At 39.3% G+C, this 25,826-nt stretch overlaps 1 long non-coding RNA gene across 1 annotated transcript; it reads left to right on the plus strand.

The window, feature by feature from the left end:
* Nucleotides 1–14,653: 14,653 nt before the first annotated feature.
* Nucleotides 14,654–15,468, plus strand: LOC309646465. Its single transcript, XR_014255386.1, has 2 exons — nt 14,654–14,948; nt 15,314–15,468. It is a non-coding gene; the product is annotated as an uncharacterized lncRNA (long non-coding RNA).
* The last annotated feature ends 10,358 nt before the right edge of the window (nt 15,469–25,826 follow it).

Raw genomic sequence — 25,826 nt, forward strand, 5'->3', positions numbered from 1 at the left:
TTCTAGTCCCCGACATCTCACAGCCTTGTCACCATCGGGATGCTCTGTCTTTCCCCTGTTTATGTTTGCAAAACTTCCAGGGGAGGATCCTGATGGGTCTGGTTTGGAAGCCCACTCCTGGATTTCCATCATCTGTGGCCATATTAGAGTCAATAATGAAATGGCCTCACCATTCAGACTCCATGACTGGGGCGTGTAAAGGAGTATTTCCTACAGGAAGGGGTAGTGCTGTTGCCTCAGACCTCAGGGGAAAGAGGAGGGGCAGGGAAGCTGGCTGGGTGACAAAACAATTCACGTCACCCACACAGGCCTACCTTTCCAAGTCCCATCATGCACTATGTACTCTCTCTTGTTGAACCTTCCCTGCAAATTTCCTACTATACACTAAATTATGTTTCCATTAAAGTACCAGAAAAAGGTTTCGTCAAAGGCTAGGGTACAGCCCAAAGCCATCCATAAATTGAGCTCCCTTGAAGATCCTCAACAGCTGGTATTTAAATATGTCAATTTTACTTTGAGCTCTTTTAGTCCATTTTTGCCAACCCTTACCACAAGTTAACTAGAATGTAGTATCAATACATAAGACTGAGTCTAAACTTCTTACTGAAACAAGCTTTTATGTAACTATTCCACTGGGATGTTTATATCCATGTATTCACTCATGCTCTGTGCTTCTCCGTATACACGAAAACAGACACAGCAGGTCTCCTAAAGCCTCACCTTGCAAGATGCCAGTATCTTTGGGTCATGTATTCATTCCTCCGGTGTACCTGCAAGAGGCTGATAGTCACCACTGTTGAGGATGATAATCACGACATCTTTAGAACATCACAGGCTTCTAGAGATTGGCCACTGCCTTAACATCATCTTCCTTTATGACTTAAGTGGACAATATTTGATCCAGGAAAATTGAGGAGACACGCGAAGTTGTATTTATCTTTCACCAGAAAAAAGTCACAAAGTAAACTACATTCGCATATACTTACACACACACACACACACCTACCTCTCTCTGTGCTTCACAGTAGCTACATGAAGGAATTTCAGATCAGCTTAGAAGAAAACTACTGTTTCTAAACAGAAGCTTTGGGAACATTTTTTTCAGATTAAAAAAAAAAAAGTCTATGAGCATGCCCAGCTTCTGATAAAGCATTCTATTCAATGACATGATTCACCTTACCCCAGTATATATGAGAAAAATCGGACTCCAACAATAGCTACAGATTTATAGAAGGTGGTGTAACGCACCAACTGAAAAATTGCACTTGCTGTGCTACAAATGACTACTCTTCAGAATACAGTAACTTTCCAAATAATAGCTACAGAACAAAGCAAGGAAAATTCCATCTGTTAATCAATACCCGAGGAATGCATTCCGTTTCCATCTTAACCACAGAAATTCCTCTCTTCAGAGGAGACAGACACAGCCACAGTCATCGGTGAACCCAACATTATTCACCAGTATTCATTGTTTGTCTTTCATTAACCTCTAGATGTGACACATTTGCTAGGAATGGTACAAAAGAAAGTCTTACACAGTTCCCACACCATGGGCTTACAATCAAAAAGAAACAGTGAAGAGATACTCAGTGAGACACACACACACTCACACACACACACACACAAAGAGGTAAAAAATGGCAAAGGGAGATGAGAAATTCAAAAAGGAAATTTAAACCATGGAGGAAAGGGTCATTAAAATTTGAATTCCTATTTGGGGTTAAATTACCATCAAATATTAGAAAGCAGCTCAAATATTCAGGAAATATAATATTCCAGCGAATCAAAAAAAGAGAGGAAAAATAAAAGGAACTGTAAATCCCTTCAGGTCAGAGGCAATGGTTTATCCCTCTTTTTATTCTCCACAGTCCCTAACAGAGGGTAGGAACACAAAATACATACATCAGCACCTCCAGACTCCAATCAGAAATCTGTTTGACACTGAATGATTAGCATCACTAGATAGAATAAGTAAAATACCACTGACAAGATGATTCTGCTTTACGTATCACTATACTGCACAGTTTCAAAGATACCTCATTTAAGTCCCACCACAACCCTGTAACTCACAACATATCTCCCAGAGAAGAAAACTGGAGAGAAGGAACTTTACTCAGATCATAACGAATAAGAAGACTTAGGAATGGAACCAAGGAGACCTTTCATTGTCTCTTTCAGAATTAATCAACAGATAGCCATTTAGCACTTATAGAAATCAAAGAAATGTAATCAAATCAAAGAAATGTAAGTACTAACCACCTTCGAATGCTGAATCCTTGACAATATCATCAAGCTGACCTGAGGATAAGGCAAGTAGAGATGTTTGCTCACCGTAGTACAGCAGAACACTACCAGGGCAAAGTGTAACCAGCATGTTGGAGGGGACAGGAAAGTCAGGACATGTATGAGGTTTGGGAATCTAGTTTAAGACCGATATTTCAGTGTGAGGGCTTGGCGGGAATTAGGTAAAGATCACAATATAATAGTTTAGGATCGCTGGACAAAGCAAGGAGAGCACGTTGGTGCACAAGCAGAAGAGTCTTTGGGGGTCAACAGTCATTTGATGCTATTTATTCAATAACTGAACAACGGGACGTTCATTTAAATGAAGTTTTCAGAAATAGATTCACAGACATAGAAAACAAACTTATGGTTACCAAAAAGGAAATGGGGTAGGAGATATATTAGGAGTTTGGGATTAACAGATACACACAACTATATATAAAATAGGTAACCAACAAGGACCTACTGTATAGCACAGGTAACTAAATTCAATATCTTTCAATAATCTATAATGGAAAAGAATCTGAAAAAGAATAGAATACATATGTACATATATGTATAACTGAATCACTTTGTCATACACCTGAAACGAACACAACATTGTAAATCAACTATACTTCAATGAAATAAAAATAAATGGAGTTTTCCACAAAGTTCCTGATGTGAACAATGAAATTATTTTATCTCCCTGGACAAGAGTTTTCTAGAATAGTAAAGTCATGTTGACAAAAACAATGGAATAATAAAGTTAAGTTAGTGAGACAGCTGAATAGTACTATCATGTTAACACAGATGGCAAGCGGTGTGAGTACGGATGGTTTTGATTCTTCCCACCAAAGTAGTATTGTTCATATAGTGGAAAGAATTCTTTGGAGTCATCCAGGCTTAGGTTTGGAAAAACTTTCCCTATACTGGCTTCCACTTAGCTGTGGACTAAGCCAAGTTATTTAACCTCTTTGAATACCACCACACAATGTAATCTTATTTAAGATGCTTTGTAGAAAAATGCAATTCATCAGAGCCTAGGAAAGGAAGAAAAACAACAAAAACCAGGAGTATTTTGAGACAAAGATGGAATACAAAAGTAGATCTAATTGCATACTTTGGTGAAAAGCATGATAAAGGGAAACATCTTTATCAATAGCTACAAATCTCCAAAATGTCCGTACCTTTAATTTTTGTTCCCACTGAGTATCATTTTTGATGAAATGGGATGAAAAATAATCCTCTACCTATGATGAAAATGAAGGAGAGGGTAAGGCGATCCCTCACAATTTGTTGATAAACAACTTTTGCCCTGCTTAGCAAGATTAACATTTTAATTCAAACATTGGAATTAATTACAATCATAATAAGTACCACTTAAGTTCTATTAGTGTACTGACCTTCTAAACTGTTGAAATGTCAGCTAGCCCCAGGCATTAAAAAATATGCACTCACTCCATCCTTTAAAATGTTGATTGAGCTAACACAAAATTCCCTTATTCATAAATACGGATTTTCTTATTGCTTTAAATGTGGAAAATACACTGCAGATCAAATACAAATGCCATGATTACCAACTGAAACATGAGACACTTAGAAATATAAAATGACCAAGTTAATGAAAAGTGTGCAAGGAAATAAAGACTTTTTTTTATGTTAAAACATTTATGTTTTGAGTGACAAAAACAATGTAAAGAAAAATATAAGGAAGCTAGTTATTTGATCATTGAAATGGTATAACTTCACACACACACACACAAATTGAACACAAAAAAAACCCTGCCTTACTTTGGCAAAGGGAGAAAAAGCAATAAATAAAACAGTTTTGCACTGTGTGGCAGCCTATCACCAAATCTGAATCAGAAAGCAATTGGGAATAGGAACTTTAGAAAATTAAGCTCTATTACCTCTGAGAAAACGAAAAGGTTAGACACAGAGACCCACTGGATTGACTTTGGCAAAACTCACATACTTTGTCATGACAATAAAGTTATTAAAACTGAAGCTGAAATTGGAATTGAAATAGTGCAGACACCAAGAACCAGAAAAACATTACAGAAACTAAGGAGCCAAAATTTTCCCTAGAGGAGGTAGAATTGAAAGTCATTGCTGTAATGAAACATGAAGAGACTATATTTGGGGATATGTCAAAGAACATTTTTATTAAAAAAAAAAAAGTCTTAAAGACTGTTTAGAAGAATAAAAATATCAATTTACTGGAAAGAGATATTCCCTGGATAACCAGAACATGTTTTTCAGGGCAATCAAGTGTTGATCAGGCTTAAAGAGTAAGAGGTGAACACGTAATTACCAATCTGAGTAAAGTGTTTTAAAAATTAAGTCAAACCAAATTTCAAGGGAACTGAGGGTGTTAATTCACTTCACATACTGTTTAAAAGAAAATACAATCATTTTCTCCTCTTGGAATTAGTTTCGTTCAGGGCCAGATCTATGGCCATCCGTGTGACCTGAGCCAAAGAAAAACCAAAACCCACCTGGCAAACTATAGCCCTACTACCTGCCATCACTTCACTCTCTCCTTCTCTTTGGCTCACAATTATTCTCCTGAGGTTTACTGAATAAATTCTATCACTTTATGGTTTTGGGAGGACATCTGAGGTCATCTTATGTATGTAACTCCAGCCAAAGAGTTGACTGTGGAAACTGAGGAATGTTGAAAGTAAGACCAGTTTATCTCAGTGTGTAGTTGTTCTCATCTGCAGTGATTAAAAATCTGAGCATTTTATGCCCTGGGACATGGTGCTAACCCCCATACTCTAGCAATCTCTCCTCTTGAAGATGACTGTCACACTCTTTCCTCTCTTTTCAAATCCCCAACACAGAACATGCTTCAGAGCATTTCCAGATGTTTTAATGGGCTGTGGTCAAGTTCTCTCTAATGCAATGAAGAGTACTTTTCTACCCAGACTTTTCTATCCAGGCCAATTTATGGAAGGCAATTTGACTACCATCACACTGTGTCATCAGACAATGGCAATGTGTTACCGTCTCTCTGGAGAAAGCAATTTGCAAGAACTCTATCACTGTTACTTAGAAAGCAGAGTCTTCACGGTGGTTTTTACAAAGGTACCACTCTACTGGGCTTACCTAGAAATGGTTTGAAGGTCTAACTCATCACTGGCTAACAGCCGGAAACACAGTGGTAGTCAAATAGAGATCTCAGACATCTCTATAAACACACCCTGAAAGCTCTGGTCACCTCTTAGGATATCATCACAATACATTTACTTCAGCATAAGGATCATGAGAATTGGTTGTAGTAAATTAAATCTGTAGCATCAAATTGTAAGGACTCCTATATCAGATAAATCTCTAAATCTTTAAAAGCAAAGTAAAGATTATTTAAAATTACCATTTCTCTGGCAGATTTTCTAAATTAAACACAGGTGCAAGGATATAATATATATGTATACATTTATACAGATATATACATATATACATATGAAATCAAAAATATGTCAAGAGAAACTATTTTCTTGGCAATTGAACATAAAGAATTCATTCTGAAAATTATATCTGTAGAAAGTAAAATTGTGTCCGATGCAAACAGCATAAGTGAAATCTTGTGAACTGCTTTCTAAATTGTACATATAGAGAAACGAAGCAGACAGGCATGGGATTATTCCTAGCAAGCTAAATGTACAACCATCAGGAATAAATGAGGATAGGAACAGAAATATAGCACATAAATACATACAATAAAGCCATACAAAAAAGTAGCTTTAGGTAAACCAAATTACATGGTAATAAAATTGAATTCTACTGTTAAGAAAAAGTTCTCTCCTAAATTGGCAGCGATAAATTCAAGGAGAAGCAGAAGAAACTCCAAGCGGAGGTACCTAACGTCAGATCTTTGACAAATGTAAGTGATTCAGTTAAAAATATTTAATATTTATTGACTAGCCCCAATTTTAGGTATTTGGGAAGACAAAATAGATACCATTTTAAAGTGCAGGCTCCCAACCCTCAGGGCTTTATCCACATGGAAATACTTAAAAATCTCTGTATCAGGAGATGGAATTGGCTTTACTTATTTTCACCTTTTATTTCTAACTTATTCTCAAGCTATTCTTTTCTCCCATATTGAAAAGAAATTTCTAGGAAAAAACCTACTGACGATGTTAGCAGGTCAGCATTCCAAAGATCTACCTCATCTTTAACACTTTTTATAATGCACAGTATATCGGAATATACTCAACACTCAAATCAGTATTTTTAACGATACCATTTGAGAAATTGTAGTATAAGTCTCCAGGAGTTGGCCTGGTGTCACAGACATCACCATGTGAGTGTTATGACAGTAGTGCCAAATTTTTCAATGCACTTAACACTCCACAAGGCCGATCACATATCTTTTCCTTAGAAATGTAAGCAACTAATGTGCACTAAGCTGCTTCTTTACCCTGAGATTAAGGAACCTTCTCTTTTTTAATTGCAAGTTTGGGGATTCTACTTATTCTTTGGTATTCTCTCCATTAGGTTGCAAGTCAGCGAAAAGTATAAAACTTAAAAGCAAGAACAGCCAAGTTGGCATTGTGAAAGCAAGAGCCACTCACTCTGCTGCTTGATAGAAGCAGGATATTAATACAGAGCTGTCTGCACAACTATTGCTGTGAAAGCAACCAATCCGAAGAAAAAAATAAACTCAGAGAAAACTTCCAATTGCTGTTCTCATTCATATCCACTAGGGTGAAGATCCATTAGGTAAATGGACCATTGTTTTTCTCTGTCTCCAGAAATAGCCTCCTGGGAACCAAAAGAGAAAGAGAGATGCATGAAGCAGCCGATGAGTTGTACGGCTCATAGCAAGTGCCCCCTCAGCCCAGATGGTGAATTCTCAGGCTTCTTGGATGACTTTCGCAGAGCAGGGAACCAAGAGCAACAAATGAGAGCAACTTTAGAGACTGAGAAGGACCCAGAGGCTGGAATACTGAGCCTTAGCCCATCGCTAAAGTGATGCTGGACCAATAGCCAATTCAGATGGGAGGCAATTCACCCGACCAAGATGCAAACCAATGAGTAAACAACACGTTCCAGTCATTTTGTAATAGACTGATAAGCACCCATGAGAGAATTTACACCTTTATGAGAAGCAATGAAGGAACTCTTTCTGTAAGCAAACAGGAGATATTGCAAGCAATGCTACGACAGCGATAGCAAGAGAAAAACAACGTGTAACCAGATCAAATGCAATAATGTATGAAAGCATTTATTACAGTCACCTAGAACCTCGTATATAATTAGCAAATGTGGTTATCTGTTTCCACAGCCAGAAGAAAAATATAATTGAAAGTTGACATGAGCGGAAGGACAGTATTTCAACCCCTGCTCTTCTGCCATTACTGTTCTATCCATTTAAATCTTGCTTTTAAAACAAAATCCTAGAAGAAATATAAGCTTTCCTCATGACTCTTTCACAGCTCGCTTTGCATCAGATTAAAAACCCGTTGCCAAGCATGATGAAGTCCTAGGAAATAAGCCAGTCCCAGACAGATCCTACCGAAGTTGACACAAACCAAGTGAGACTCTGGATTATCGTGGATGTAACATGATGATCATTCATTTGCTCACTCATTCATTTATTCAGCGGCACACCTTTATTGCATACTCATGGCTGGCTAGTGGAATCTGAAAAGTAGGAACATGAGGCACATAATGAGATAATATATGTTAAAATCCTTTGAAAAGTATAAAATGCCATAGAAATGACACAGTTGATGATGATGCAATCATAGCCTACTGGGGAAAAGGCAACACAGTCTCTTTAAATAAAGGAAAATCATGTCTGTCTATTAAGTATAGAAAAGGGATCATTTATTCTCATAACCTATTTAGATTTTGAATAGCTAGTGAAGAGATTCTGTAGAAAGTCAATTTTTCAGATTCAAATCAGTCAACATAAGATGATGAGAAATGCTTTGTTTGAGTGAGAAACAGGTAAAAAAAAAAAACCACACAGTTCTTGGTATAGAGAAGCATTAATTAGAATAATCTTATTTAGCAATTTTATAAATCACTCAGAAGATTTCAGAGTGAAGTCTTCCTGTTTGCAGACAACTCTCAACTTCCAGACAACTAAATAACAAGCTGTCTGGCATGAATTAGATCTTGTGAGGCTGTAGCATGAAAATCGGCAAATACGTTTAATTATTAGAAAGGAAAGGGGGTGTATAAGGAGAAAATCACGGAACAATAGTTTTGAGAGGATGAGTTCCAGTGAAAAAACAGAAAAGAACCTATAGTGACGTTATTGTCTTTGCCCGTTTGTGCATAAACTTGGTCTTGGGTCTTCAGACTATTCTTCCTTCAATTGAGTTATGTACATCGTTGTTTTGACAGGTGTTGTCAAGATGTTTTAAAATGTTTTCAGTTAGCCATCAAAATGAAAGGTTATTGTGAACACAGAAAGATGTGAAAACAAAGGAAGAATTCTGGGTTGGATACTAGTGGAGCAAATATGTCCAGTTGGAGGAATGACTACAAATGCATGTTTTCTGTGAAAGCAACAACAAAAAGCATTTTGCAACATAAGAAAGCTCACAAATGGCTGATGCTGGGATAAGTTTTGTTACTGAGGAAGCGCAAAAAGCTGGCTGATCGCCGTGACTAAGGGCAGCAAACATTACCCAATCCCTTCAAATACAAGAAAGAAGTTTTAGTGTAAATATAGGCCGAGGAGGCCTAATTTTGCATTCTCCAGAGTTATGAATAAGACACCCAGTCTTCTTTTAATTGCCAGCTCTTTTCCTCTTGGGAAAAAAATGATGTTTCTTATAATCAATAGAATATTAGATCTAGTAAAATGCAGTCGGTGAATATTTGGGGGACAGCATGTGAAAAGTGTCACAAGTGTGCAGCGAGAAGGCCAAGGCAGGTGGGCAGAGGCTGCAGGGGGTGAACCAGCAGAGGTCGAAACACATATCCAGCCAGGCAGGGCCACATGGGAGTTTGGTTGCTTTTCTAATCGTGATGGGAAGCCCTGAAATGTTTCCAGTGGAAATGGGGGTTAGGGTGGAGGTAGAGGGAACAGGCTTAACCTGTGCAAAGCTCACTCTGGCTGCAGTGTGGAGAAATGGGCCCAGTGGGCCCAAGTAAATGGGGGACAGAAGTCAGCCACAGTGCCCCAAGCCAACGATGGGAGAGCTATGACTTGGGAGGTGAGCAAAGAAGTAGATACTGTCAGGAGGTACACAGAAGTATTTTAATAAGTATGTGTAATCGAGTTTTCTAAACCTCTGTCTTGACCCAGTTGTGAGGTCCTGACTAGAGGCTGGTCCGTTCTCCTTCTTGAGCATCTGGGTAAGTCCACATCCTCAACCTTCTCCCTTATCCGGCCCTCATACTCCAGGCCATTAGTACCCTGCCCTGATTACCCCCAGGCAGGTACAGACGACCACAGGCAGCCCCCATGCTCCAGAGCCCGCTGAAATCATTCAAACTAGCCAGTCCCAAGCCTGCTGAGCCAGCCTGGCCTATTTCTTGCTGTGGAAGCCACAGTAAAGACTCTTCCCCCATTTTCCCCTCGCTCCCTGTGCTGTGTTCTCCCAGGGAGCCCTGAGCATAACAAACTGTAACACTTTCTAGTGTCCTCTCTCTCCAGGTGCACCTGGCCTCACCATACCTCACTCACGGTAACATGGTTAAAACAGGACAGCCCTGTTAAATCCAAAAGGTAAATTTGAATTTAAGCAAGTCTCAGTTGGTCAAAATATTAGATGATAGGGGAAAAGGAGAGTAGAAATCCAAACGTGGCTCAAGCACTTAGTGACCCAGAGACCAAACTCATCGAAAACTCATAAGGAGAGAACCAAAAATAAAAGTTACAGTGTCCTTTCCTACCAAATTTGCAGACAAGTAACGGGATTACTTGATCTGATTCTTGCTTCATTTTATTTCTCCTGTCCATCAACTGGCAGAGATGCTAAAGAACAATGAACAATTACATGTTCAAAGAGCAAGCAGAGAGGCAAAGAGGAGGAATAAAAGGCCTGTGTAATCTTAACATTAGATAAGTAATATTTGAATAACTGTGCTTTCACTAGAATAATAGCATGGCTCCTGTCCGTAACAGGCCCTTGATAAAAGTTTGCTTGAGTGAATAAAAGAACCGACAGGATTCTTTAATTGCAAAGAGTCATTAAATTAATTATAGGATGGAAAGTTCATATAAAATATATAACTCAAAAATATATTACATTCAAGAAAGTAAGACACGTCCCTTTGACATGTGTTCATTTGTTAAGATTCCTAGAGTTGTGTTCACAGTTTAACCCAACTGTCTTTATAGATCTGCATATCTACATATTCATATTTGAATAATTTTGCACATATTCAGTTTAGGATGTATTTATTCAGCCTGATCACACTGCAAAGTCTGAGGTATTCGATGAGTATAATAAACCCAACAACAGCCCATGGAGGATAAAGGCCATATTTCTAAATCTGATTGCAATTCTGAGATATTCTGGTTAGTTCAAAAGAGTTACTTCTGTTGAAAGGGATCCAACTGAGGATTAAGATATTATGACATACGCACTCTTAACAGATAAAAGCAAGAAGAAAGACACCAGCACTAAATAAGAAAGTCAGGATGAATTGCACACCATTCTTTAGGATAGAATTTGGTCTTACCGGTGGGGAATCATCTCTAATGTACAAGGCAAGAGAGGTATAATTTAAGATTCTAAACTAGCGTTTCCGTACCTAAAAGAAAATAAAGTCAAAAATGAAGATCCTCTTGCACTGAAAGGAACTCAAAAATGGCAAAATTAGTCACATTTCTTTTCATAACTGGTACCTAAAGGGTTTGTGCAGGAGGCACTCATGACCACATCTAATTATATTGTCTACTTTTAAAGTTAAGATTACACACTCCTGTTGGCTGATATTATAGGTGCGCATCTTTGGTTAGTTCAGTTGAATAGAACGTGCTGCTAATAAGGGCCATGTGGTGGAATCTATACTTATTCTTTTTTTTTTTTTTTTTTGCTTTTTGCCCATTTTCTTTTTTTTTTAATTTTTATTTTGTATTGGAGTCTAGTTAATTTACAATGTTGTGTTAGTTTCAGGTGTACAGCAAAGTGATTCAGTTACACACATACATATATCTATTCTTTTTCAGATTCTTTTCCCATGTAGATTATTACAGTATATTGAGTAGAGTTCCCTGTGCTATGCAAGTAGGTCCTTGTGGATTATCTATTTTATGTATAGTAGTGAGTATATGTTAATCCCAAACCCCAGAATCTATTCTTCTTAAGCCATTGAGCTTTGCTTTGTCCTTGTCACAGACTACAGCCATCCCATGAAGTCATGTCTCTGGCCATAAACTAGACTGGCTAAACAGTGTGGATAACAATTATCCCAACAAATTATAAAGCAGCTCAGAGATTATTCCTACTGATAACAGTGGCATCATCTAACATGTGAAAGACAGGGTAACATCACCATCCATCCCCCAGCCCCCAAGGACACTTTTCAGAAGGTAAATCTGATCAATCTCTGCTTTAACCCTCTGAGAGATTTCCCACTGCTCTTCAGATGACGAGGATGAGGCGACCACAGTCCTCAACCCACACATCCTTGCACATTCTACTCCTTGGCCTCCTTTTCTGCCATTTCTTCCTGAGTCCATTTGACCCACATATGCTCCTTCCCTTCCCACCCCTAATGGCCCATCTCAGCCACACTGGTCTCTCCATGCTCTGTAAACACACAAAACCCCACTCCATCTTCCGATGTACCTACTTACAGGTCAAAGCATTGTGTGACTCGAGGTTTAACGTTAGTTTCCTGGAGTAGCCTGTAACCCCATGAGAACAGGGACAATGTCAATATCTGTCTCTGCTGCACGTCCGGGACTAAATATAATGGAACTCCAGTGATTTGATAGATATTTAATAAATATTTGTTGAATGACAGAACAACAACAGTTTCTTATGAATAAGCATCATTACTGAAGCCTTGTTCCTCTGTGAGGTATGTCTTCGTGGGTGGCCTTTCAGGGTGCCACTTTCAACGTGCAGCAAGGCCAGAAAGACTCTCCTATCAGAATGCTGCCCCGCCTTCTCCAGCCCAGTGTCTCTACACTCTCCTCTTACTGGTCTATACATTCATCATTCACTCCCCCCAAACACACTAACTTTTTCTCACCATCTACCTGTAATTCCTTTCTCTCAGCTTCACTGCCACTCCACTTTCTTCACCTGGATATTTTTTTACTTATTCTTCAGGTTTCATATGAAATGTCCTCTCCTTCAGGAAAGCCTTCTTAAACAACTCATGGCCACTTTTAGCTGCTTCTGTACCTTGTTGTATGTACACTTGTTTTTATCACTCATCAAATATTGTGTACTTGAGTTTATTACCAAGTATAATTTTAGCTACTTGAGAGCTGGGAACATACTTTTTTTTTCCCATAGCAGTGCATGGTAACCTTTCAATAATATGTAAATAGCTCTTAATAAAAAAATTTTTAAACATATTGCAAGTTTGTTCTCATAGCCTATTAATACTAAAATATTAAATACTAAAATATTCCTGTAACACAGCATAAAATTTAAATCACTGAATAAAACTGGGTCTATTTTCTAGTGGTGTTTGGTTCTATTTGTGAAGAAATAACATAAAGACACTATATAGACATTAACACAACCAATCACACCCAGTCAAGCTCACTGAGACCCAGCAGGTGTCAAGATCGTCAGTCAGTGGCTGTCAGTAATCAAAATTTTATTTCAGTTGGTAAAGATCTAAATGGTTTCTTTCATGTCTGCAAAAATCATAGCAGAGATGCAAGCATGCCACACAAACTGACACACGCCAATAGATAAAATACCCAAGTCAATTCTCAAATGATATTTTTTCGGTTTCCTTATTAAATATACATAGGAACGATCTGAAGAAACATTTTTCATAGTTTTCCAATAAAACCTAAAGAGCAAAGCTCATATTTCTGATTATTAGGCCAATTAAAAATGTCTGTGTACAACAAAAGTTAAGGTTATCAGCAAAAACGTTAGCCCACTCCAGAGAATGTTATTTATTTTTCCAAAATGCATGGATTTTAGATGGGTCTAAGAGAAAGTTTTGCTACGACAGCTCAAAAGCATTACTAATAAAAATAGAACTATAGTTATCCTGGGAGATGTGTGGTGAGTGGCGCTTTCATCCTGAATATCTCCTGGGTTATTTGGGTTAAAGTCTTTAGCATAAGAGGCTTCAACATTGACAGGACAAGGAAGTATGTTGTAGGGAGTACAAATGACAGCTCAGGCCCAGCTAATGGAAAAGTCATCCTACTTCCCTTGCTTAAAATTGTTCCTGTCTGGGGACGAGGCAAGATGGCGGAAGAGTAAGACGCGGAGATCACCTTCCTTCCCACAGATACATTAGAAATGCATCTACACGTGGAACTTTTCCTACAGAACACCCACTGAACGCTGGCAGAAGACGTCAGACCTCCCAAAAGGCAAGAAACTCCCCCCGTACTTGGGTAGGGCAAAAGAAAAAAGAAATAACAGAGACGAAAGAATAGGGACGGGACCTGCACCAGTGGGAGGGAGCCGTGAAGGAGGAAAGGTGTCCACACACTAGGAAGCCCCTTCGCGGGCGGAGACTGCGGGTGGCAGGCGGGGGGAAAGCTTCGGAGCCACGGAGGAGAGCGCAGCCACAGGGGTGCGGAGGGCAGAGCGGAGAGATTCCCGCACGGAGGCTCGGCGCCGAGCAGCGCTCACCAGCCCGAGAGGCTTGTCTGCTCACCCGCCGCGGCGGGCGGGGGCTGGGAGCTGAGGCTCGGGCTTCGGTCGGATCGCAGGGAGAGGCCTGGGGTTGGCGGTGTGAACACAGCCTAAAGGGGTTAGTGCGCCACAGCTAGCCGGGAGGGAGTCCGGGAAAGGCTGCAGCTGCCGAAGAGGCAAGAGACTTTTTCTTACCTCCTTGTTTCCTGGTGCGCGAGGAGAGGGGATTCAGAGCGCCGCCTAAACAAGCTCCAGAGACGGGTGCGAGCCGCGGCTGTCAGCGTGGACCCCAGAGACGGGCAGGAGACGCTAAGGCTGCTGCTGCCGCCACCAAGAAGCCTGTGTGTGAGCACAGGTCACTCTCCACACCGCCCCTCCCGGGGGCCTGTGCAGCCCACCACGGCCAGCGTCCCGTGAGCCAGGGACAACTTCCCCGGGAGAACGCAGGCGCGCCTCACGCTGCTGCAACGTCACGACGCCTCTGCCGCCGCGCAGGCTCGCCCCGCCTCCTCCGTACCGCTCCCTCCCTTGCCTGAGTGAGCCAGAGCCCCTGAAGCAGCTGCTCCTTTAACCCCATCCTGTCTGGGCGGGGAACAGACACCCTCAGGCGACCTACACTCAGAGGCGGGTCCAAATCCAAAGCTGAACCCCGGGAGCTGTATGAACAAAGAACAGAAAGGGAAATCTCTCCCAGCAGCCTCAGAAGCAGCGGATTAAAGCTCCACAAACAACTTGATGTGCCTGCATCTGTTGGATACCTGAATAGACAACGAATCATCCCAAATTCAGGAGGTGGACTTTGGGAGCAGGATATATTAATTTTTCCCCTTTTCCTTTTTTTGTGAGTGTGTATGTGTATGCTTCTGGGTGAGATTTTCTCCGTATAGCTTTGCTTTCACCATTAGTCCTATGGTTAGGTCCGTCCGTTTTGGGGTTTTTTTTCTTTTTTTACTTAAATAATTTTTTTTTCCTAATGTTTTCTTTTTTTTTTTTTTTTTTAATTTTATTTATTTATTTATTTATTTATGTCTGTGTTGGGTCTTCGTTTCTGTGCGAGGGCTTTCTCTAGTTGTGGCAAGCGGGGGCCACTCTTCATCGCGGTGCGCGGGCCTCTCACTATCACGGCCTCTCTTGTTGTGGAGCACACGCTCCAGACGCGCAAGCTCAGTAGTTGTGGCTCACGGGCCCAGTTGCTCCGCGGCATGTGGGATCTTCCCAGACCAGGGCTCGAACCCGTGTCCCCTGCATTGGCAGGCAGATTCTCAACCACTGCGCCACCAGGGAAGCCCCCTAATGTTTTCTTAATAATTTTTTCCTTATTTCCTATTTTTAGAAATTAAAAAAATTTTTTAATAAGTTTTTTCATATTTTTTATTTTTAAAAATTAAAAATTTTTTTTCTTAATAAATTTTTTCTCAATTTTTTTCTTATTTAATTTTATTTATTTTCTTATTTAAATTTATTATAAAAAATTAATAAATCTATTTTTAAAAATTAAAAAAAAATTTTCTTAATAAATTTATTCTTAATTTGTTTTCTTATATTTTATTATAATAGTTTTATTTTATTTTATTTTATCCTCTTTCTTTCATTCTTTCTATTTTTTTCTCCCTTTTATTCTGAGCCATGTGGATGAAAGGCTCTTGGTGCTCCAGCCAGGCATCAGGGCTGTGCCTCTGAGGTGGGAGAGCCAACTTCAGAACACTGGTCCACAAGAGACCTTCCAGCTCCACGTAATACCAAATGGCGAAAATCTCTCAGAGATATCCATCTCAACATCAAGACCCAGCTTCATTCAACGACCAGCAAGCTACAGTGATGGACACCCTATGCCAAACAACTAGCAAGACAGGAACACAGCCCCATCCATTAGCAGAGAGGCTGCCTAAAATCATAATAAGGCCACAGACACCCCAAATCACACCACCAGACATGGACATGCCCACCAGAAAGACAAGATCCAACCTCATCCACCAGAACACAAGCACTAGTCCCCTCCACCAGGAAGCCTACACAACCCACTGAACGAAACTTAGCCACTGGGGACAGATACCAAAAACAACGGGAACTATGAACCTTCAGCCTGTGAAAAGGAGACCCCAAACACAGTAAGATAAGCAAAATGAGAAGACAAAAAAACACACAGCAGGTGAAGGAGCAGGATCAAAACACACCAGACCTAACAAATGAAGAGGAAATAGGCAGTCTACCTGAAAAAGAATTCAGAATAATGATAGTAAAGATGATCCAAAATCTTGGAAATAGAATAGTCAAAATGAAAGAAACATTTAACAAGGACGTAGAAGAACTAAAGAGGAACCAAGCAACGATGAAAAACACAATAAATGAAATTAAAAATACTCTAGATGGGATCAATAGCAGAATAACTGAGGCAGAAGAACGGATAAGTGTCCTGGAAGATAAAATAGTGGAAATAACTACTGCAGAGCAGAATAAAGAAAAAAGAATGAAAAGAACTGAGGACAGTCTCAGAGACCTCTGGGACAACATTAAACGCACCAACATTCGAATTATAGGGGTCCCAGAAGAAGAAGAGAAAAAGAAAGGGACTGAGAAAATATTTGAAGAGATTATAGTTGAAAACTTCCCTAATATGGGAAAGGAAATAGTTAATCAAGTCCTGGAAGCACAGAGAGTCCCATACAGGATAAATCCAAGGAGAAACATGCCAAGACACATATTAATCAAACTGTCAAAAATTAAATATAAAGAAAACATATTAAAAGCAGCAAGGGAAAAACAACAAATAACACACAAGGGAATCCCCATAAGGTTAACAGCTGATCTTTCAGCAGAAACTCTGCAAGCCAGAAGGGAGTGGCAGGATATACTTAAAGTGATGAAGGAGACAAACCTACAACCAAGATTAATCTACCCAGCAAGGATCTCATTCAGATTTGATGGAGAAATTAAACATTTATAGACAAGCAAAAGCTGAGAGAGTTCAGCACCACCAAACCAGCTTTACAACAAATGCTAAAGGAACTTCTCTAGGCAAGAAACACAAGAGAAGGAAAACACCTACAATAACAAACCCAAAATATTTAAGAAAATGGGAATAGGAACATACATATCGATAATTACCTTAAATGTAAATGGATTAAATGCTCCCACCAAAAGACACAGACTGGCTGAATGGATACAAAAACAAGACCCATATATATGCTGTCTACAAGAGACCCACTTCAGACCTAGAGACACATACAGACTGAAAGTGAGGGGATGGAACAAGATATTCCATGCAAATGGAAATCAAAAGAAAGCTGGAGTAGCAATTCTCATATCAGACAAAATAGACTTTAAAATAAAGACTATTACAAGAAACAATGAAGGACACTATATAATGATCAAGGGATCGATCCAAGAGGAAGGTATAACAATTGTAAATATTTATGCACCCAACATAGGAGCACCTCAATACATAAGGCAAATACTAACAGCCATAAAAGGGGAAATCGACAGCAACACAATCATAGTAGGGGACTTTAACACCCCACTTTCACCAATGGACAGATCATCCAAAATGAAAATAAATAAGGAGACACAAGCTTTAAATGATACATTAAACAAGATGGACTTAATTGACATTTATAGGACATTCCACCCAAAAACAACAGAATACACATTTTTCTCAAGTGCTCGTGGAACATTCTCCAGGATAGATCCTATCTTGGGTCACAAATCAAGCCTTGGTAAATTTAAGAAAATTGAAATCGTATCAAGTATCTTTTCTGACCACAACGCTATGAGACTAGATATCAATTACAGGAAAAGATCTGTAAAAAATACAAACACATGGAGGCTACACAATACACTACTTAATAACGAAGTGATCACTGAAGAAATCAAAGGGGAAATCAAAAAATATCTAGAAACAAATGACAATGGAGACACGACGACCCAAAACCTATGGGATGCAGCAAAAGCAGTTTTAAAAGGGTAGTTTATAGCAATACAAGCCTACGTCAAGAAACAGGAAACATCTCGAATAAACAACCTAACCTTGCACCTAAAGCAATTAGAAAAAGAAGAGCAAAAAAACCCCAAAGCTAGCAGAAGGAAAGAAATCACAAAGATCAGATCAGAAATAAATGAAAAAGAAATGAAGGAAACAATAGCAAAAATCAATGAAACTAAAAGCTGGTTCTTCGAGAAGATAAACAAAATTGATAAACCATTAGCCAGACTCATCAAGAGAAAAAGGGAGAAGACTCAAATCAATGGAATTAGAAATGAAAAAGGAGAAGTAACCACTGACACTGCAGAAATACAAAAGATCATGCGAGATTACTACAAGCAACTCTATGCCAATAAAATGGACAACCTGGAAGAAATGGACAGATTCTTAGAAATGCACAACCTGCCGAGACTGAACCAGGAAGAAATAGAAAATATGAACAGACCAATCACAAGCACTGAAATTGAAACTGTGATTAAAAATCTTCCAACAAACAAAAGCCCAGGACCATATGGCTTCACAGGCGAATTCTATCAACATTTAGAGAAGAGCTAACACCTATCCTTCTCAAACTCGTCCAAAATATTGCAGAGGGAGGAACACTCCCAAACTCATTCTACGAGGCCACCATCACCCTGATACCAAAACCAGACAAAGATGTCACAAAGAAAGAAAACTATAGGCCAATATCACTGATGAACATAGATGCAAAAATCCTCAACAAAATACTAGCAAACAGAATCCAACAGCACATTAAAAGGGTCATACACCATGATCAAGTGGGGTTTATTCCAGGAATGCAAGGATTCTTCAATATATGCAAATCAATCAACGTGATACATCATATTAACAAATTGAAGGAGAAAAACCATATGATCATCTCAATAGATGCAGAGAAAGCTTTCGACAAAATTCAACACCCATTTATGATAAAAGCCCTGCAGAAAGTAGGCATAGGGGGAACTTTCCTCAACATAATAAAGGCCATATATGACAAACCCACAGCCAACATTGTCCTCAGTGGTGAAAAACTGAAACCATTTCCACTAAGATCAGGAACAAGACAAGGTTGCCCACTCTCACCACTGTTATTCAACATAGTTTTGGAAGTGTTAGCCACAGCAATCAGAGAAGAAAAAGAAATAAAAGGAATCCAAATCGGAAAAGAAGAAGTAAAGCTGTCACTGTTTGCAGATGACATGATACTATACATAGAGAATCCTAAAGATGCTACCAGAAAACTACTAGAGCTAATCAATGAATTTGGTAAAGTAGCAGGATACAAAATTAATGCACAGAAATCTCTTGCATTCCTATACACTAATGATGAAAAATCTGAAAGTGAAATTAAGAAAACACTCCCGTTTACCATTGCAACAAAAAGAATAAAATATCTAGGAATAAACCTACCTAAGGAGACAAAAGACCTGTATGCAGAAAATTATAGGACACTGATGAAAGAAATTAAAGATGACACAAATAAAAAAAAAAAAAAAAAATGACACAAATAGATGGAGAGATATACCATGTTCTTGGATTGGAAGAATCAACATTGTGAAAATGACTCTACTACCCAAAGCAATCTACAGATTCAATGCAATCCCTATCAAACTACCACTGGCATTTTTCACAGAACTAGAACAAAAAAATTCACAATTTGTATGGAGACACAAAAGACCCCGAATAGCCAAAGCAATCTTGAGAACGAAAAATGGAGCTGGAGGAATCAGGCTCCCTGATTTCAGACTATATTACAAAGCTACAGTAATCAAGACAGTTTGGTACTGGCACAAAAACAGAAATATAGATCAATGGAACAGGATAGAAAGCCCAGAGATAAACCCACGCACATATGGTCACCTTATCTTTGATAAAAGAGGTAAGCATACACAGTGGAGAAAAGACAGCCTCTTCAATAAGTGATGCTGGGAAAACTGGACAGCTACATGTAAAATAATGAAATTAGAACACTCCCTGACACCATACACAAAAGTAAACTCAAAATGGATTAAAGACCTAAGTGTAAGGCCAGACACTATCAAACTCTTAGAGGAAAACATAGGCAGAACACTCTATGACATAAGTCACAGCAAGATCCTTTTTGACCCACCTCCTAGAGAAATGGAAATAAAAACACAAATAAACAAATGGGAGCTCATGAAACTTAAAAGCTTTTGCACAGCAAAGGAAACCATAAACAAGACCAAAAGACAACCCTCAGAATGGGAGAAAATATTTGCAAATGAAGCAACTGACAAAGGATTAATCTCCAAGATTTACAAGCAGCTCATGCAGCTCAATATCAAAAAACAAACAACCCAATCCAAAAATGGGCAGAAGACCTAAATAGACATTTCTCCAAAGAAGATATACAGATGGCCAACAGACACATGAAAGAATGCTCAACATCATTAATCATTAGAGAAATGCAAATCAAAACTACAATGAGGTATCATCTCACACCGGTCAGAATGGCCATCATCAAAAAATCTAGAAACAATAAATGCTGGAGAGGGTGTGGAGAAAAGGGAACCCTCTTGCACTGTTGGTGGGAATGTAAATTGATACAGCCACTATGGAGAACAGTATGGAGGTTCCTTAAAAAACTAAAAATAGAACTACCATATGACCCAGCAATCCCACTACTGGGCATATACCCTGAGAAAACCATAATTCAAAAAGAGTCATGTACCAAAATGTTCATTGCAGCTCTATTTACAATAGCCAGGACATGGAAGCAACCTAAGTGTCCATCATCGGATGAATGGATAAAGAAGATGTGGCACATATATACAATGGAATATTACTCAGCCATAAAAAGAAATGAAATGGAGGTATTTGTAATGAGGTGGATGGAGTTAGAGTCTGTCATACAGAGTGAAGTAAGTCAGAAAGAGAAAAACAAATACTGTATGCTAACACATATATATGGAATCTAAGGAAAAAAAAAAAAAAAGGTCATGAAGAACCTAGTGGCAAGACGGGAATAAAGACACAGACCTACTAGAGAATGGACTTGAGGATATGGGGGGGAGGGGTGAGATGTGACAGGGGGAGAGAGTGTCATGGACATATATACACTACCAAATGTAAAATAGATAGCTAGTGGGAAACAGCCGCATAGCACAGGGAGATCAGCTCGGTGCTTTGTGACCACCTAGAGGGGTGGGATAGGGAGGGTGGGAGGGAGGGAGATGCAAGAGGGAAGAGATATGGGAACATATGTATATGTATAACTGATTCACTTTGTTATAAAGCAGAAACTAACACACCATTGTAAAGCAATTATACTCCAATAAAGATGTTGAAAAAAAAAAATTGTTCCTGTCTTAGATTGTCCCATTATTTCTGTCCTTCCTGACACTTAGTAAACTAGGAAGTAAGAAACTTCATAACAAGTCAAAAAAATTATAAGCAATAATAATGGCTAGTGTCTGAACGTGATGGATGTTAACTAAATTTCCTGTGATAATCACTTCACATGATATACATATATCAAATCATTATGTTGTACACCTCAAATTTACACAATATTATGTCAATTATATCTCAATAAAATTAGAAAAAATAAAGTACTGCAAATAGGAATAAAAGGGTTAAAAACTAATACATTTAAAGTAGAATACAATAAATGGATAGTTCTTAAAAATAATAAAATATTTTTCAAATAGTAAAACCAAATTTAAAGTGCTTAAAGACATAGAAAACAAGCTTATGGTTACTAAAGGGGAAAGTTGGAGGGGGCTTGGGGCTAGGGATAAATTAGGTGTTTGGGATTGGCCAATGCAAGCTAATGAGTATAAAATAGATAAACAACAAGGTCCTACTGCATAGCACAGGGACCTATATTCAATATCTTGTAATAAACTATAATGGAAAAGAATATACATATATGTATAACTGAATCAATTTGCTGTACACCTGAAATTAACACATTGTAAATCAACTATACTTCAATTAAAATTTTTTTAATTAAAAATTTAAAGTATTTATACATGTAAAAAGAAGATTAATGGATTTAAAAATAAGTAGCATCAAATAAGAAAATAAATGGCAGACACGGTTAGCTGCCAGGACCAGCATGCCTTCTCCTTTTACCACTTAGACACAGAGCCCTAATTTTCATTGGGCACATTGTCCATCCAGAAGGTAAGACTATACTCACCAGCCCACCTGGCAGCCAGGTGCAACCAAGCACTCATGTTCTGATCAAGACGTGTAAGCACCAGAGCTGGATAGGACTTCTGGAGGGCTGCTTAAAATAGTTAAGCTGCTGGGAGAGCCCCTTTTCAATCTTCTAATCTTATTCCTTTTCCAGGCTGGAGCTGCAGCTGCCATCCTGGACCATGAGTTGACCAGGAATGTGGAAAACACACATTAAGACCTGCATCAGAAAGTCTGGACCCTGGTCATTGATAGCAATGGTTACCCTGCCAGCCTTCAAGTGCTGTCCGTGGACATCTTTTATGCAGAGGGAGAAGTCAGGTCAGCTTCTATCTTCTTTCAGCCACTGTTATATGAGATTTCCTGTTTTCTGTCCTTGAACATAAAATCCTAACTAAAACAGAGAGAAAGCTCAGAGAAACTGTATGTAATCAGTAAAAATTAAAACGGAAAATGAGCAAAAGTCTAAAACTATCAAAACAATAGTATGTGCTAACATGATAAAGGTTAAGAGCCAGTAAGATGCAGAAAATAATAAAGACAGAGCAAACTATAATGTATGAAAATGGTTGAATGTGAAGTAAAATGTTAAACAAACAAGACAAAATTTAACAAAAGACAATAGTTTAAGACAAATGTGTTGAGTAGACAGGATTGAAACCAACCTAGATATCCAACAAGTATCACATTTCTCCTGCCAAGTTTCCTTTAAAAGGGTCTCTGTTAATTGAAGTTCCCATAATCTCAAAGCAAGGCTTATTACTTGCAACTGGTGACTAGGCATAGTTTTATTTTCCCTTGAGAGCAAAGTCACCCCACCATCTAAGAGGGTGTGATCATAAGTACAATTGCTCCAACCAAGAATATATGAGTATAAAAATCTCACATCTCTAACTACCAGCCACGGTGCAAGGATTAGGGAAGACATCCAGGCACATATTGGAAATCAATTTCACATTTTTTTTCATGGATGCTGATGTTAGTAGCTGTAATGTTTTAACATAATAAATAATACCTGTTAACTTAAGAAACTCAAAATCCAATTTATCCTTTATTTGGAAGCAAAATAATACATTTCATAAAGAATAGCATAGTCTTTTTCTAGACTTAGTGTGTTTTGCAACTTGGGGTTTAAGAAAATTCAGCCTTTGGTGTGACTTTTCTTTCAACTTCGAAGTCTACAGACTCCAAGGTTTTAGACAAAATTGCCTTTTCATGGGGATAAGAAATTGATGGATTCCAAACGGAGCCTGAGCTGGCAGTGCTCAGAAAGGACTGGTGAATACATCTGAGGGTAGAGGGCTCACAGCCCAGACTGTCCTGCTCCCTTCCCCCAGCCCCATGGGATGTGATGGGCAACATTTTCCAAAAATTCAGGCTCTATTAAAATATGTGATTTTTCTTCTCTAAGTGCCTCAGAGATGGAAGACAAAGAACAAATATATCACTAAATTCAGCTGATTAGCCTATTTCAAATCAAGATGACTATTTGTAGAAAAATACACAATAATTTCTGTATAATAACTCTCTTTTTTAAGATTATCATAACGATTTTCCCAACAGTTCATTATTAAATGCGCACACCCATACCAACAGTTGAAAAATGTAACGGTGTGAGCATAAGATTTCTTAACCACCTTCTAACCTCTTAATTCAACCTTTAACTTACACAGTGTTAATGATGCTGAAGGCTAATTATTTCTGAAGAGGGAAAATAAAGCCATAAAATAAAAATACCAATGGTGGTTTAAGCTGCTTGAAGCCTTAACCTAGTGTCTTTAGCTCCCGCTCTCGCTGGCTTTCTCCTCTGGATCTTTCTGGTGCCACCTTCTCCCACCCTGCCTTATCCAGGCCGCCTGGCTGGTGACGCCCCCGGGCTAGGGCCCATCTTTTCCCATAGACTCAAACCATCGTGGCATGAGCTAATGGTGCTTTTCATGTCGCAGAGGACGCAGCCAGGGGGCCTTCACGTAGGACTGGAATAGGAAAGACAGGGTAAAGGGAATCCCACAGCACAAACAGGGGGCAGCAAGAAGTGACAGAGAATGACCAGAAACTATGTGAATCGGAAGTCAAAGTAGTATCATCCCCAAGATCAAGGGAAAGATAAAGGGAGCTGATCCAAATGAAATGCTCAAGATCCGGCAACTGCATTTCCGCGTTTGAATCTGGATTGATGTGCGCATGTCGGGTGGTGCAGGTGCCCGCGCGCGCCTAGCATGTTTCGGGAGTGATCTGTTGTAAATAACTAACTTTCCCAAGTAACTCAACTTTTACCTCTTGTAGCAGCAAAATTTGTGTGTGTGAACCACATACAATTAGGCCTTTTTAAAAATGCATCACACTTTGTTGCCTTTTTAAACAAAGCGCCTTGAATACAGCCTCATGTTTTCTGAGGATGTGGGGTAATCGCTATTAACATGCCTGAGCCTGACCCTACAGTATGAATATAACCGTGTAGCCGTCGAGCCTGCAAACGTACAAGATGCCCGGCTGCCCTGCCTCTTCTGTCTCCCTGGTCTCCCATCTCCTTGGCTCTGCTCTTATTTTGGCCTGACAGCCGCTCCCCTACTCCATAATTACGTACCTGGACCTACATCCCTGCTTCTGAAGGTGATTCTTTGTCTGATACAAAAAAAGGAACAAGGTGATTTTGACAGATTTTCTCACTGTTGCTCAGCTTTTTGTCTTACCTCTGGGATCACTGCTGTGTTCAAGAGACTCAGAGCTGATGAAACTCCCACGGGCCCGGGTCAGTCTGTCTATAAACTGTGCTAGCTCTGCTGTATGAGCCACCAAGAGTTTGGTGTTCATTTAGGAGAATAAAAGTAGCCTTTTGTCTCCAAATATTTTTCCCTGTGGCCTAAAAATTCCATCCTTACGGACCCTCATTTGGGTTAACACGTGATCTTGTATCAGGTTCTTAGTTCCAAGGACTGCCCACCATCTGAACATGACGTTCTAGAAAGGAAAGAAGACAGGACGGTTGAATTCTGGTGGAAGGGCGAACTGAAAGAAAGGACAGACTAAGAGGGAGAATCTGATTGCAAGCTTTTAGGGTCAAGGGCGAGGCTGGCAAGCACTGAGCCTCTGGGAGGAAGGTCAACAAGAGGGTAACAGGCAAGGAAGAATCCGTGAGGTTACCTCTCCCAGTGTCCCCCCACCGGATGGGGTTAGTCCTGGTTGGGCAGGGCACACACAGGGAGGGGCTGTCAGAGGAAGCCAACCACACCTCACACAGAGGCTCTGAAATATACGCAGAGAGACTCTGTTGTGAAAAACAGGTAAATGGATCCAAAATGGGTTAAAAAAAAAATGATGGGGTCGCTTAAGCCTATGCCTGTGTTACCCCAGATGCACCAGCGACAGGCGCAATAAGAACTTAATTGCTGAAAACACCACTAGTAGTTCTCTTTAGAACAAATGATTGCTTCATTTCAACCATGGGTTATTATTTTAAAAATCCAATTCACTCACGATATATAAACTCATATTTTTGGCCTTGTAAACAGTTCTCCCGGTAAGTGTTGGGGGAGTATTAGCAGCAAGAACCTACCTTCAATACTTTGATTAGTTCCGCTTGGCTTGTGCAAAATTGCAGACATTAAATAGAGCAACGCCTTGACAGTGACTTAGCAATTATTCTGCCATCATGT

The sequence above is a fragment of the Balaenoptera physalus genome (assembly GCF_965194825.1).
Source record: "Balaenoptera physalus genome assembly, chromosome: 17".
NCBI lineage: Eukaryota > Metazoa > Chordata > Mammalia > Artiodactyla > Balaenopteridae > Balaenoptera > Balaenoptera physalus.